Source organism: Equus quagga, chromosome 3 (assembly GCF_021613505.1).
Source record: "Equus quagga isolate Etosha38 chromosome 3, UCLA_HA_Equagga_1.0, whole genome shotgun sequence".
Taxonomy (NCBI): Eukaryota; Metazoa; Chordata; class Mammalia; order Perissodactyla; family Equidae; genus Equus; species Equus quagga.
Window position 1 is genome coordinate 76762310 of NC_060269.1, and position 16233 is coordinate 76778542.

The 16233-nt window shown below is 45.9% G+C and overlaps 1 protein-coding gene across 1 annotated transcript in view; it reads left to right on the forward strand.

Moving 5' to 3' along the window:
- Positions 1 to 16233, forward strand: part of TSPAN5 (tetraspanin 5) — a 152734-nt gene that overhangs the window by 33110 nt on the left and 103391 nt on the right. The window lies entirely within an intron of this gene.

Consider the following 16233-nt stretch of genomic DNA (forward strand, 5'->3'; position numbering starts at 1 on the left):
TCAGGACTTTTGTCTGTAAAACAGAGATACTAATACCTTTGGAATAACATCTCTGTCAAGTACTAGGCACAAAAAGCAGCATATGTGGCCGATTGTGGCTAATACAGTGATTTCATTGCTTTTCCCAATGTGATGCAATTTGGTATTTTAACTGGAACCAATTTCATAGTTTTCATATAAAGCAAAAGAAGATGTCTTTTAGGGTCCTAATGTGAATTAGATTTCTGCCTGACACAGGCTTACCTTAAATATCTAATTTCCAAACTTACTTTGGGAAGACACTTCTTCTGTCAATGGATAATTTTAAACCTTCCAAAGAATGTGAATGTAGAGTGAACATGGGGTTGTCTGTGTGTTTTATTCAAATAAGGTGATACGGTGTAATGCAGTTTTGCATTTTCCAATTTTGTGTAATGTTGTGGGTCCCCAGAGGAGAAGGCTGACCAAGGGCACAGTCTGTATCCAGAGAGGCCCGGCCTGGGCCAGGCTGGTTCCTCTGCGCTCCTAAAGGCAGTGTTTATTTAACCCCAAGAGTCCTTTGTTCTCATAATTACGAAGTTAAAGTTCAGTTCCTTGCAATGTGGACCTGAAAGGATTAACTACACTTTTGACTGATATGTAAAGACAGTTTTATAATTTCTGGAACTATGGCTTCTGAGGAACAAAATAAACTATAATTTTGCAATGGGACAGAAGATGTTATTATAGGTTTATTCTTACAATACTCATCTTTTGATTTGCCTCTGTAATTAAATACCTGCTGGCTGGCGGGCAGGGTGTGTAGGGACGATTATTCTGCTGTTGTCATCACTGTTGATTCCTTAGTGATTCTTTGAAGTGGTGTCCAGCGGTCCTCCCCGGCTTTCGAGGCTTTGATGAAACAATGGGAGCTTGTTAAGTACATAACCAGATTCTCTCCATGCGGCTCCCACGGGAGGCCTTTTTTAGGTTAGATAGGTTTGATCTCCAGACTAAAAAGCATTTATTCACCAGTTCTGATAAAAGGTCAAGTAGTTTAACCTCTTACGCATCATACTGAGGGAACTAAAACCATTCCTCTCCACCACCATGCCCCCTTACAAAAAAAAAGAAAAAGATAATGTAGAAAGAAAGAAAATGGTGCTTATCTTCTTTGTTAAAGTGTCAGAATTTAGACCCTTTTTAGATCAGTTTCTTATTACAATTTGATGAGTCTCTTTTGTCTTTGCTCAGTCACCTTCTTCTTTCTTATTCCACCAATTTAATAGTTTTGTTACATTTTATTTATCACACTCCGTTTTATAGACCCATTTTCCTTGACCCTGCTGTTCAATCAGAGCTCCTACAAGTTGTGACCAAGCCTCTCTTTTTCTGCTGTGCTTTCTCTTGAGGAGTCTCATCCACGCCCATGGCTGCTGGGGCTCAGAGTTCAACTGCAGAACCTACCAACCTCTTTCTGAGCCTCTCCTCCCTGACATTTCTACTCGAATGTCTGAAAAGGCATGTCAGAACCATTGATCCAAAACTAACTCATGTTCTTTCACTGAAGCTTGTTCCTATTATTTTTTTCAGAGTAATTCTCACATTTACCCCATTTGCTTTAAACTTTCCGGAGAACCCTCAGACATTACTGATGGGAACGAAAATGGTACAGCTGCTGTGGGAAAGACTTGGTGTTTCTCAAAAAGTTAAGCATAGAGTCCATGTGACCCAGCAATTCCACTCCTAGATATATGTCCAAGAGAATTGGAAACAGATGTTCACATAAAATGTGTCCAGGAATGTTCGACAGCAATGTTATTCATAATAGCCAAAAAGTGGAAACAACTCAAATGTCTGTCTGATAGATGGATACATAAAATGTGATGTATACCTACTACGGAACGTTATTCAGCTGTGTAGAGGAATGAAGTTCTGATTCGTGCTGCAACATGGATGAACCTGGAACACACGCAAAGTGAAAGAAGCAAGACACAGAAGGCTGCATATAGTATGATTCCATTTATGTGAAATGTCCAGAATGGGCAAGTCCACAGTGACAGAAAGCAGGTTAATGGTGCTACAGGGGAGAAGGGAACAGGAATTCCTTTTGGGATATGAAAATGTTCTAGAATTAGATAGTGGTAATTGCTGCACTATATTTTGAAGATACTGAAAATCACTCAATTGCACAGTTTAAAATGGTTCACATGGTGACTGTATCAGTTCCCCGGGCTGCTGTGACAAACTACCACAAACCAAGTGATGTAAAAAGCAGACGTGTATTGTCTCCTGGTTCTGGAGGCCCCTGGTCTGAGCTCAGGTGTTGGCGGAGTCGAGCCCTCTGAGGGCTGTGGGGAGGGCTCTGGTCCAGGCCGTTGCCTGAGCTTCTGGCTTTCTCTGGCTGGTAGACCCATCACCCCAATCTCTGCCTTCATCTTCACATGATGCTCTCCCTGTGTGCGTGTCTGTGTCCAATTTCCCCTTTTTGTAAGGACACGGTCCTATTGGATTAGAGCCTACCTTAATTACCTTATCTTAATTAATTATCTCGGTACTGACCCTCTTTGCAGATAAGGTCACATTTTGTGGTACTGCTTTGACTTCATAGGAATTTGGGGGGGATGTGATTAACCCATGAAAGTGACTTTCATGTATGTAAATTTTGCCTCAATTAAAACGAAATCGAAAACCAACCCTCCAGGAACTTCTGACTGCTGTCAGCGAGAGACCAAAGCTCTGAGCATGACGTGGCCCCTGTCCGCTCGGCAGCCTGTTTGCTGGTCCCTCACTCTGTGCTCTGGCCAGCTGCCTTCGTTCCTGGGCCAGCCGTGCTGCCTCTGACCCTGGGCCTGTGCCTGCAGCTACATTTCTTCCTTTTTTGCCATTCCCTTTCTTCCATTTGTTGGCAGCCTTTTCCCCCTTCAGAGCTCAGCTCTGTGTTTCTTCCATGGAGAGTTCTGGATGACCTCCCGGGAGAAGACAGCCTCTGCTGTCGTACACCCCCTCTGATTTGGTTATCTACCGCTCTGTGGCACAGCACTCCAAAACTTCCTGGTGCTAGACAACAGCCATTCTGTTGTGCTCTTGGATTCTGTGGGTCAGGAATTCAGATACACCGAAGGCAGCTTGTCTCTCCTCTGTGATGTGTGGAGCCTCAGCTGGGAAGATTAGAATAGCTGGGGGCTGGAGTCCTCTGGGAGCGTCTACAGTGGTGTGTCTGGTGCCTGGACTGGGATGACTCCAAGACTAGGCTCAGCTGGGACTTGACCAGAGCCCCTCCCCAGGGTTCCTCATGGGGCTTAGACCTCCTCACAGCAGGGCGGCCTCCGAGTAGTCAGACTTCCCACAGGGCAGTTCAGGGCTCCTAGAGTGAGCATTCCAGCAACTAAAGAGAAGCAAGAAGCTGCATGGCCTCTAGGACCTGGCTTTGGAAGTCACATGGCATCACTTCCACCCTACTCTAGTGGTTGAAGCTTGCATAGCCCACCCAGGGTCACAAGGAGGGGACACGGTCCTCACCTCTCAGTAGGAGGAATATCAGAATTTGCGGCTGTGTTTAAAAACTGCCACCGTACTCATCAATCTGTGTTCTTCACGGTGCTCCTTGGTAAACCACTCACTCCTTTGTGTCATTATTGGCTTAATTTCTGCCTTTCCAACTAGGCAGTAAGCCTGTTTTGCTCACCGTCGTATTCTCGGCATCCAGCATGGTGGCTGGCATGTGAGAGGGGCTTGGTAAGACTTGGTGAAATGAAGCTTGACTGGGGAGAATTAGAAAACGTGTTCGCTTATATCATAAACATCACAAGCTTGTGCAGTGGATCCAAGCGTGATCACTAGTAAGTGTGCCCAATGGTCTGTGGCTTTATTGTTTCTTCCTCACGATTTCAGTTGTTCAGCAGCAAATCTGTGGCTGCCTTGTGACTACTGATACTGCGTGAGACGTCTGCAAGCTGCTACCCAAGGGCTCCTACCCGTCATGCTGACGCCCGCAGTAAAGCATGGCAACGTGAGTGTAAGTGAAGCCAAGTGTTTGCTGAATGAATTCCCCAAAAGAGAATAAACAGAATTAAAAATGTAAGGTTCAAATCGGCTAATACTAATAAGGTTTGTGTGTGTGCACATGGATTTCTGTGCTTGTTGGGTGAAGAAAGGAAGGTGGTAAGGGATGTAGGTTTCTATTTTCAACACACTGACTTTATCAGAGCCGTTTTGGGCTGATCATGTTTATTTAACATTCTCTGCAGAATTTAGAATGAGATTCTCCTTCCCATCTCCTCAGCTCCTCATTTCTTTTAAAAATTTCAAGTCTGAGACAGACGTGCATGTAACCTTGCCAGGCGCCCGGTTCGGTTCATCTGCCCCTGCACAGCTGCTTGACATCTGTGCTGCGGACTTGTAGATGAGCGCCGCTTTCCCTCCTTGCCTGTAAATTTTCAGGGCAGTCATTTACACAGAACCTCTTAGAATGCAGAGGGATGTGATGCAGTAAATTAAAATGCAGTTTTAGTTTGTGCTTCTACACACCAAAGACCCCAAGGCATGTGGAGTACCGGCTTTGATGTAGTGTGAACCTGGGTTTGAACTTTGACCCTGCCACGTTTTATTGATGTGACCTTAGGCAACTTAGTTACCCTCCATATGCCCCTTTCACTTAAAAATGGGGCAACATAGTAATAGAGGTGTTAGAAGAAGATAGTGAGGGCATACGTAGAAAGGTCCTCATGCAGGCTGGCGCACAGTGAATGCTCAGTCACGTTGGTTATTATGACTGTTATCCTACAGATGTGACTGCATGGGTTTACTTGGAATTTAAATATAGTAACATTGGAGTGGCTTTCAAAGAATGCTCCATCTTATTCTGGTTTTGCTTTTAATTAGAAAGTAAGTTTATGCTGTTTTAGGTCTGGAATATTAGTATATTGTTAGTATGGTTGTTCCTACCTCGTCTTTAATACTTGGGACTTTTGCTTTGAAAAGTGTCTGTTAAAGAATAAATAAATATCGATTGAAATGGAGAAGTGGTTCAAAATTCTAGAACTTTAGAAAACTGGATGTGTTTTTCTGCGTTTTTCTGACATCAGATTCCATGGAGGTGTTTGTTTCAGGATGTCTGACTGGAAAGTGGTCGCCCCTGTTCTGGGCAGGGCCAGCGTGGGCAGGCGCCGCTCCATGGACGCCTGTGAGAGCTCTGTGTCCTCATGCAGAATGCTGCCTGCTTGTGAAGCAGGGATGGGGGCCGATGCTGTGGTCTGCTGTGGAGTGAAGTTGGAGGAGGGGGTTCTGTAACAGATGGTTTCTTGGATATCTGGGTGCTGTCCAGCTCTAAGCTTTGAAAACGATGGGCCAGCCCCTGAACTGGCGCGGATGTAGGCTTGATTGCCAGAACAGGAAGTGAGGTCCCGGGATGTCTTTGGGGCAGCTGCTGCTGCGCAGTTGGTGGGCTGGCACGGCAGCATTGGTGGTTTCGTGAGGCAATTGTGTGTGGTACAATAACAACAACGAGGTGGGAAACCTGGCCTGGAATCTGAGAAGGTCGTAACCGCTTTGGAGCTGTTGGCCTGTTTTAGAAGGAGTGTCAGCTACTGTGCCTGTGGGACTTGTGCCATCTTTGGCATGGATGGAAATTGTGAATGTGGGAGCCAAGGATATGTGCGCCCCACACTGATCAGCCCGGTGTTCTGGCTCTTGCAGAGCAGTAAGCGATGCTTTGTGGGAGGGCTTGGCTGTCCTCTTTGACATTAGCCTCCAAAGACCAGAAGCTTATCCTGGACTTTGCTAACATCCTGTGATACCTTTTGGAATAAGTAAATCATCCTTGGCTGAGTTCTAGTGCTTGGCCTGCCTCTCACTGGCTGGGTGTCCTTGGGCAAATTACTTAATCACTCTGTGCCTAACTTTCCTTATCTATGAAATGAAGAGGCCAGACTAGATGATGTGGTAGGCATGAGATGACCTTTAATGTCCAATTCTGATTAAATCATTTCATGTATCTGTTAATGTATTTTGGTATTTGCTTCTTTGAATAGCATGCTCCACAAATTTATTTCTCTACAAAGTGAACCATACACCCTTTCTTTTGCTCTTAAATTCTTTCTTAAAGATTCAGGTGGTGCTTCCCCTTATCTAGTATGCAAGAATTTGGAAATTAGAGTCTGGATCATTATTTTATGGAGAGAGGGACCCGCATTTTATCTTTGTTTGCAGCCTGGAAGTGACCTTGTCCCATTTGTTGTTGACACAATCCTGGTTGCACCTGTCGTTGGAAGATCAAGTGTGGAAAGCACAGTGGTGAGTCACAGAAACACATTATCGCAGTGGCAGTGGAGGCCATCTGGTCAACCCCTTCAGGTTGAGTGGAGGAGACTCAACCCAGAAGGTTTCATCATGTGTCTGAGGCTGCGCAGCTAGACCCAGTGAGAGCGGAGGCTGTGCTTCCTTCATCTCGACATCCCTAGTGCCTCTTGGGCATCAGATCCAGCTGGTTTCTTTAGTACTGCTTGTCAGTGACCTGAGGTACAGGTCCTTCACATTAACTCTCCTCTGACCTGGTAGGTCCTGAAATGCCAAGAATCCATGTTCCAAAGAATTATTTCGGGATAGAATGCATTCCCAGAGCTTCGGGTTTCCTCTTCAGTGTGGGCTGTGAAAACCCGAGCTGCTTCTCAGGAGCCAACTCAGGCCCTGGAAGTATTCTTTGTGGGCAGTCACTTCTTCCTTCCTCCTCCACGATTCCTTTTCCTCTGAGCGTTCTCATTTGTAAGAGGGAGCTAGAGGCGCAGTTCTGAGGAGGGAGAGATTCCAGGGGCTGCGAGAGAAGCAAGAGCCAAGTGGGGTGTGTTGATAGGGAACTAAGAGACCTTCGTGAGGCGAAGGTGCTGCCAGAAAGGCCTTGCCAGTCTGCCTGGTGTTTGGCTAAGGTTCTTCTGCAGAGCTCTGGGAAATTGGAAGCATTCTCGAGATCGCATGTGCATTGTCTGAAGGGAATTCCAGCATCTTTGTCTTGCTTCCTTTTGAATCTCGTTGTGCTACCTCTTGCCCTGCTGTAGCTGCCAAATGCCGTTTATGACATTTCCTAGGACTCCGCTGCCAGCCGAACTTGGCCGTTTCAGTTTTAATTCCACCTCTTCTCCCTAATTGAAGTAGACACACTTCCCTTATTTTCTTCATTCTAAGATATTAACTTTTAAAAACATGTCTGAAATCCTAGTGAGTCTATGAATCAATGCGTATGTTTAGTGTAGAGTTTTTCTTCCCCTTAGAAGCACTGTTAGGATATTTCTGCATCTGAGAATCTGGAAACAACAAGAGTTAAACACTGGACTTCCTTAGTGAAGAGAGAAACGGGGATTGAGAACAAAATGATTAGAAAGAAAGGGCAACGAAAACCATGAAGGTGGGACGATTTGCTAAGTGAGGTGGAAAAGTACTGTGTTCTCTTTGCCCCTGAGGTTTTCAGGCTTAGGTAAATTTTGCGCAGGGGCAGCCTCTCAAGAATTTTCAGGAAAGTTGTGGCATTACGCTCTCCTGGTCCCAATGCACAAAAACTCTGTAGCAGGGGTTATCATTCAGATTATATGTGGCAAGGGAGCTGGGAACCTCAGGAATATCTAAGGATGCTAACTGTGTCCCATGGCCGGGCCTCACAGCGACTGCGTTGACAGGCTGTTATAGATCCAAGGCAACCTTGAGGATGTCAGCAGCAGAGTTTGTGACTACTATTTCCTTCTTGTGACCTGCTAGGAAGACTTTGCATGGGTCAAGATAATTACCACCATCTCTGTTTAAGTAGAACTTTTAATTAAATACTTGGTCCTCTGTTGTTGGCCGGCAGGCATGGTCTGTGTTGTGTTGTTGGGGATGATAGTGGAAGTGGTTGACGACACGGCCATTTAGCCTGGGCTCACATTCATGAAGGGCCTCAAATTTATTCCATTAGTATTATCTCCACATGGACTTAAACATTCAGTCACAGAGACAAGCTGGCAAGATTGAAAGAAGATGGCATTCATCATCCAAATTTAAATTTGTTTCTCATTAACAGACATTCTGCCTGTAGTGCGCTATGAATTAATATGTTTTATAAATGTTTTAACTATCTTATGAAGAGCATAATTAGTCATAAGTGTTTGGGTGTTAGAAATGTTAATTTGTTCAATGTAGGCATTAAAATATCTTGGCATTTCTTTATTTTTGACATAACTGGGAGTGTTAAAATTGAGAGTTGCCCCAGCCTCTGGACCTCTGAAGGGCCCTGCTGAGCCGTCTTTGCCTTGGCTGTCCTGGGTCCTGTGCCCACCGCCCAGTCCCGTCGCCAGGGAGTGGGGCCATCATGTGATATAGAAAACCTTGCCCCCGTGCTACACGGCACAGCCTGGGACCTTTTTCCTTAGCAAGTGCTGCGTGTGTGGCAGGCTTGTGACTGAATTGACGATGGGGAGCCTGGGAGTCTGACTTATAAGACTGAAGAGTAAGGCCCTCAAATCAAAGTCTGATTTAGTCATGAGATTTCTAAAGTTTTAGGCAGCTCAGCTCATTTCTCGGCGTCTACTCTTGTGAATTACAGATGAATGACACCAAATGACTTTTGAAAACTGTGAGGACCGTAAAACTCATCTGCACTTTGAGATATCAAGTTACTGCTAAAATACTTTCTTAGAAATCAAATAATTGTTTAGGCAGTTGGCTGTTTTGGTAAAGTTCAACATGAACAGCTCTATGAGAAAAACAGTTCCAGAAATAAGGAGAGGATAAAGAGATGCAAGGAGCCATTTAGTCAGCTAGACGCAGGGTGGAAGACATAATTGGTTGTGCTTAGGGAGGGATAAAATGGGAAAGCAGTCTGAAAATGCAGCTTGAGTCATTGTTGGGGGAACTTTGAAATGAAAAAACTGGTGTTCAGTAGTGACAGTGACCATGCATTTTAAATTCATGAACCTGCCCACCCCTCCGCCCCGGTTTCTCTCTATCAACCTCTAATAATTTATGCTGTAACCACCACCAAGAGGCGTCTTAGGCAGGACTGGATTGCATCAGTCACCATTTTTGTTGTTGTTTGGCCAAAGATTTGATGTCTAACAATAGGGACTAGAAAATTTCATGGGGAAAGATTGGCGTGTTAACAGATATTGAAGTAAGCAATGTGGGACCCTGTTACATTATGAGGGGAGGGATTTTGGACCTTGGTGTTTTGCAAAGGCCACATTTGCATGATTAGAGAGTGCAGGATTGTGGGTAAAATGGCCGCAACTGTTGTAAACTAGCCTAGTACGTGTGGATTCTTGTTCATTCAGAAAACACCCCTTCTGTGTGCTTATTGAAACTGCAGTGTTCTCGGTTGGTTTCATTACCATGGTTTATGGTACGGTCAGCATATCTGGAGATGCTCTGAGAGCAGAGCGTAGGCCCCGTTGGCAGGCCCGCTGCTTTACAGAGCGGTTGTGCTTCTCAGAGATTGTGGCATTGCTGTAAATTTTTCTTTAGACTTCTTTCCTGTAGAACGATTGAGTTGGTATTTCATTCTCTTAGTTTGCCTGAGAAATGTCAGTTAGTACTCCTCACAGTAGGGCATTGTGCATCTCAGTTACCTATGGGACTTCAGAGGAAATACAGATCCTGGGCCCAGCCCAGGCCTGGGGTGACATAGTCCTCCGCACTGGGCCATCACTGTCCTTTTGATTCTAATGTGTCTTCCACCCTCCTTCCTTCCTTCAGTAAATACCCACTGAGCTTGGCAGCTGTCACTGAGCCGGCTATAAAATGGTGAACAAAACAGAAATGATTCTTGACGTCTTGGCATTTACATCTATGACGGAGCCAGGTAATAAATACATAAATACTACAGGAAAAAAATTTTACAAATTGTGATAAGTGCTGTGGAGAGAAAAACAAAGCACAGGGGGCGGTGAAAGAGAATGAGGGGTCGGCCCGTGGCTGAGTGGTTAAGTTCTTGCCCTCTGCTTCAGCGGCCCAGGGTTTTGTGGTTCAGATCCTGGGTGTGGACATGGCACCGCTCATTGGGCCATGCTGAGGTGGCGTCCCACACGCCACAACTAGAAGGACCCACAACTAAAATATACAACTATATACTGGGGGGCTTTGGGGAGAAAAAGCAGAAAAGAAAAGAAAGAAGATTGGCAACAGATGTTACCTCAGGTGCCAATTTTTTTTTTTAAAAAAAGGAGAATGATAAGAAGAACACAGTTTAGGTGGTGGGGCGGCCTCCTGAGGGGGTGACACTGCAGCAGAACTGGGGGGCGGGTGGGGACGACCAGCCCTGAGGAGAGGGCCCAGAGTGTTCAGGTGGAGGGTCAGCGTGTGGAAGTCCCTGAGGGGGAAAGGGCTCATGAGCCGGAAGAGCTGAGCGTGGGCCTTGTAGGGGAGAGTGGGCGGGAGAGAGGAGTGTGTTCCCGGGAGAGGGCAGGGTCAGCTGAGTCTACTCTGCATTCCCATAGCATTGTGCTTACAAAATGACTGGTCACAATGTCCCTTTAAAGGCCAAGGGGTCCTTTCCAGGTACAGTGGTGTCACTGTTAGGTCTGCTAAGCAAATTCTAGGGTGGCTGTGGGCTTTGTTTTGAGAGTTGTAAATGGATTTCACTTGAGAACATTACAAGAACTGAAAGATTAGTTTAAGCAAAAGAATTTAATTGAAGGATGCACCATTGTTCTGGCAGATCCCTTGACGCTTGGCCATTGTCTTCTGGCCTTTTCATTCAGTGTTCACTGTCATCTGCGTGGAGCCCTGGGCTCTGAGCCTTCCCCTCCAGCCTGTCTTTGTCATGCTTACAGCTTTTCTTTCTTTTTTTTTTTGAAAGCATGGAAGGGAGATGGGAAAGAGAGTTCATGTAGCTGTTCTTTAGAATGGAGTATACCTCAGTTTCCAGTGCAGGAAACTGACAGGTAGTGGTTTCTCTCTAGAATTAGGATTCCCAGGAAACATTAGGTACAACTACATTATTGATCCTAATGCCACATGTTCTTCCAATTTGGGAAAGGTGCAGTTGTGAGGTGTTCTTCTGCACAGGAGCCCCTGGCTGAGGGGTAAGCGAGGCTCAATCCACTGAAATGTAGCCCACTGTCCACCCTCAAGGCCGTGGAGATGAGTCCGTTCGGAGGAAGGGAGTATCTTTTTTTATTTCTCATGGAAGCAATTTACCAAGCCAAGCCCATTTCTGAAATCCCCTAGAGTGGCCACGAGGGCTGGCAGTGGCCCTGCCTGGGAGAAACCTCAGTGAGCTGTGGACCCTGCCTTCCTGCCTTGCCTGGTGAGATATGAGTAGAAGCATAGTTTAGTCTTCTGGATACTAGACCGGGCCGCCTCTTTTTTCTTTCTCTCCTGTTGTTACTGATTTTAATGGACATATTAGTGTAATCAGTACATACAAATCATATTTGTAAGTATTTGACATATTTTTGAATATTTTCATTTTAAATATAACCTCATTTTATTTTAAATGCAACCTTGTTTTAGCCGGTTGTCAAAAATAGTAGTACTCTGGTCTAACCTGAACTCGAGCTAGACCTAGTTTCCTTCTGGGACAGCACTTTCTGGACTGTAGTTACATCACCGTCATCCACGGAGGCTGCCTCACGTCACTGTCCAAGGCATTTGTGCTTTAATATTGTATTGATTCTTCTGAATAAGATTGAGCAGGTGCTTTTCTCCCCAGTTTATGAAGGAGGAAGCTGCGGAAGGGGGAGGTTAAGTGGCTTACCCCAAACAAATTAAAGGTTGGAGTCAGGCTAGACAATGAGTTCTCTGCTTCCTGGAATTAGTGAGGGCATGGCTTAGTCTCCTGTGACAAGGACACTCTCGAGTAAAGTGGCCCTCAGAACACAGTCCACAGGTGAGCAGTGAGGTCTGGAGGGTGGCTCTGCCTCCTTCCACGCCGGGCTCAGGTGGCCCCACTCGTCACCATGTCTCAGCAGTGGTGCCAGTGACTGTGTCTTTGAGAAGGTGACCCCAAAGTTGACACATCACTTCAAGTCATGTCGTATGTCACTTATAGTCGTAGGAGCGTGCCTAGCTTCGAGAAATATAGTCTGTCACATGCAAATAGCCTGGTTACAAATAGCGGGCCTTAATGCTACAGGGAGCAAGGGGGGAAGCTGGGGCCTGTTTACCACGGTGCCCCTCATCCCTCCTTGATGTGACACGAGGGAACGCTAGGTGTGCGGTTAGCCAGTGAAGATGCACACTGGAGGGCTACGCAGAACATTTTGTGATGCTTCTCCTGCAGCTCTAAATTTCTCGGATTGCTTTTCGCACGTGCGGGTGGCTGTGCTCTTGGGGTCCACTTCATTCGTAACAAGTTCGTGTTGCGCAGCCGCTGTGTGTGGCCTGGGCCAGCCCTGCTCGCTTCTGTAGCTAATTTTGAACCCCAAGTAAGAAGGAAGTTGGCTTACCTGTCATCAAGTTTTAAAAGAAAGCTTTTTGCTGCTGATAGCAAAGGAGTGGAGCTGGAGAAGAGTGAGGGCTGTGGGGCCTGGGACGTTTCCTGTACAGCAGCTGGGCTGATGACTCTTCGAATCCTATTAGTCTGACGCATTGGGGCCCTCCTTCTTACATGAAGGCAAGGTGCTCCTGAAACCACAGGAATCAGTCAGCCTCTGACTTCTCTGTGCTCCCCTTCTGCTCAGAACCCTCCAGCTCCAGCTGGTTCCCAGGCTCCCCTTCCCTCAGGCTCAGCTCTGTCTCCTCTGGGCTGTCCTGGGCTGTGTTCCAGGGGGCTGGGGCCTTCCTGCCCTGTTAAGGTAGGAGACAAATTCTGCCTTGACCATGCAAGAAGGGGGAGTTTGGGGCATTAGGAACCCTCTGAAGTGACAGGTGGTGGTAGTGATAAATTGCCCCTGGCAACGTCGTCCTTTACTACACCCTTGAATCAAAGAAAAACCTGCAACCTGCGTAGACTAGAGTAGACCTGCACCCAGCCTGAGAGGGTGGAGACTGGGTTGGGGGCCATGCTCATGAGGAGCGTTCTTCACCCCCCGCTCTGGCTACCCCCCCCATGCCGCGTGGGCACTGGCTGTCACCACTCTTGCTCAGAGACTGGGCTACCTGCAAACACCCAGCTTGGGTGGTTTTGTCTTCTTGGGAAGACCAAAAAGGAACACATGGAGACGGGTCTGATTTCTCTCTAGCATTCCAGACACGACCTCTGCTTTGCCCTGCCCTCGCCCGCCCCCGCTGCCCTTGGGAACTGGGCTGGGCTGGGTGTGTCTCTGCTCTGGCTGCCCTGTGGAGTAACAGGGAGCTTTGGAAAATCCAGTATCCACATCCCACTGCCGGCAGTTTGGGGCTAATTAGTCATGGATGGGGCTCAGGCAGTAGTATTTCTTTCTTTTTTTTCTTGTTTTTTTAGTTGATTTTAATATTATGACTCAGATTGAAAATCCTCTCTAGGTGGACTGTCTACTGTTGGTTGCTTTTTCTTTTTTGGCATCCATTTCTTTTAGTATCCTCAAGACTGTTGTGGTTTCCTAGTCTAATCCTAATTTGCTACATAAAACCATCTAAATTTCAGTCTTACACAAGGGAGTGATAGGAGCCTTGACTTATGATAAGAGATTCTGTGCTCAATAAACAGGAATGAGTAGCATTTATTGATAACTGCAATTTTATCCAGGGGAGCAACAGAAAAGAATTTAAAGGGAGTGGTGGAGAAAAGAAGAATCAAACATCCGTTGTTGAGTCATTGCTAAGAAGGTTTTGGACTTAGTGGAAAAAGTCCTCAAAAAGATTCAAATTAGAGAGAAATATTGGGGGGGGGAGACTGATGAAGGAAGCACTGTGTGATTTTTTTTGTGGTTAGAAATAGGGCACTGCCTTTATGTAATGCTTCCTCCTGTGTAACAGTGGGAAGTACAGATTTTTTTTTCTGGAGAGAAGCATTCTGCCTCTTAATAGGAGAGATGGTGGAAATCCTTGGAGTTCCTTTGAGGTCAGGAGACCTGGACTTCGTTCTTCCACTGTCCCACTTCAGTGTTAGGACTCTGGACTGCCTCAGAAGGCTGGTCCTCTTGGTGGTGACTCACTGGGGACGGGGGCAGCGCGCTAGGAGCCAGTAGCTGCATATGCAGCTGTGCCGATGGGCGTCTTAGGTGAGGAGGGGCTGCAGGTTGCTCCTGCAGTGGAGCCTTACCGTCTTCCCTGCTGTCTCCATAGCAGGAGGAACCCAGGCGGGGCCGGAGTCTGCGAATGCCTTAAAATTATGTGTCAGACGTTTGTGTGTATGTGAGGGCGCATGTTTTTCTGGGGGAGAAGTTCCATGGCTTTTTGAAATCAGAATCCTAAAGGAATTCAACTGACTGAAAGGAAGCGAAGGATTCCTCTCAGGTGTGTTTCTCTGTGTTGGGGGAGGGGTAATGTAGTAGAGAATCCTGCCGATTCAAACAGGTTCTTTTCTTTTTTGGTTCATTCACACTCTAGAAGCTTCTTTCTGGCATGTTATGCTATAATGGATAAGGTTCCAAAGTTAAACTTTTTCTGAAGATTTCTCAAAAAATAAAGTGCTAGATACAGTGCATATAAATTTTATTTAAGGCATTACAAGTTTTTTATGTCTAAACTGTGTGCTCTAATTGCAGGCAAAAAGTATTTAAGAAAGGTTGTAACAAAATGTGTATGTAGACAATAGGACTGATAAAATACAAATAAAAGATAAAAACTGCCTAGAGAAAGGGGGAAATAATTATACCAAATAACTTAGACTAGTGAAGTTATTGAAAACGAGCATTACATTTAAATCTAAGCTTCCTGGAAACCAAGGTGAAAAGAGAAACATGGTGGGTATTGGAATTTTTTTCTTAATTAAAGAAAGAAAATTATTTCAATAGACCTTAACCTCAGAAAGTGTCTCACCTAAGATTTTATGGCATGTCTCCATGCCCGTGCTGTCCTCTTCACTTTCACCACATGCGTGGAAATGCTTTTCTTGCGACTGCTCTCCACTTCAGTGTAGCTCTTAGTGAAAGTCCTCGTGTGGGGTACCGAGCTGACGGCATCCACACGTAGGGTTCTTTGAGCTCTCTCCCCATCTTTCTGAGAAGTCGGTTGTGTAGCTGTCAGGAACTGTAGCAGCCCACGGTGCGGGAGCGCGCTCTTTGGAACTGCCCAGAGCAGGAATGGTGAGGAGGTCAGTGCGCCTTCCCTCGGGACCACCGGCTCAGCGATGAGCCTCTGCTGTGGAAATTCGGGATCCTGACCAGAGTATCTGCTGGGGTGGAGGCCCCCACCTCAGGGCGCTGAGCTGCGGGAAGGCAGCTGCCACTTGACCAAGAACGGTTTCTTTCACCTTCCTGCAAAGCACGTTCATCGTGTGACTATTTATAAACGCTTTGTACAGTTGAAAATGTATTTTTTAATTTGGAATGAGAACCACAGTAAAGACTTTAGAATCAAATTACATTTCTTTACCAAACTGCAAGGCTTTCTTTTTCTGCTCTTTTTCCTCCTTAAAAAATAGTCATGAAAATTTAGGAATAAAAAAGAAGATGTTTTGTTCAATTCCTCATTTTCTTCCATATGTGTTCAATAGTTGTGTAAGCTTTCTTACGAAGCCATTGCTAGGAATAGCTCTTACGTTGTTTTAGAAAACTGAAAACAAGTAACCCAACACATGAATATGTCAGAATATATCTCCTTGATAATGGTGTTTGGTCTGGGGTGAGAGGTGGAAATGAGGTGGGCAGTGGAGAATATTTGAACAGTTACATAGTTTTTAAGAATTCTCTCTCCACCTCTGTCTTCATTACGTTTTTGTCCAGAGAGAGTGTGCAGTGCAGACAGAAGTTTCCTATCTTCCTGGAGCAGCCGTGAGGAGAACCTAAGGCTGCTTCGGAAGGTTTGTGGCCTGAGTGTTTGGTGTTTGTCTTGTTTTCTTTTGAAAGTGCAAAGCGAGTGTGAATCTTTCAGAACAGGGTCAAGTTGGAAGTGGGCGTGTTGAGTTGCTTTATGTGGCAAAGACTGTTTCAAGGGTGCACGTAGTCTGCAGAAGTAAAATCGAGCTCCTTTGGTCTGTGTGTTACTGCATCAGTAACAGACATGAAAGTGGTTCGGCAGATTTTCACTCGATTCGGAGAGTTTACGGTGGTTGATGTAAAATGTAGGCTCTTCTGATATGCGCGACTTTAGATGGTCCTGATTGCCCAGAGCAGCCGGGGCTGCTGTACAGAGAGACGTGTGTTCAGTGCCCTTTGGGAGAAATGTGCCAGATGCGTCAAAGGGCCAGAGTGACTGCAGCTGCTGCGTGTGAGGGCAGCTCCGAGACGT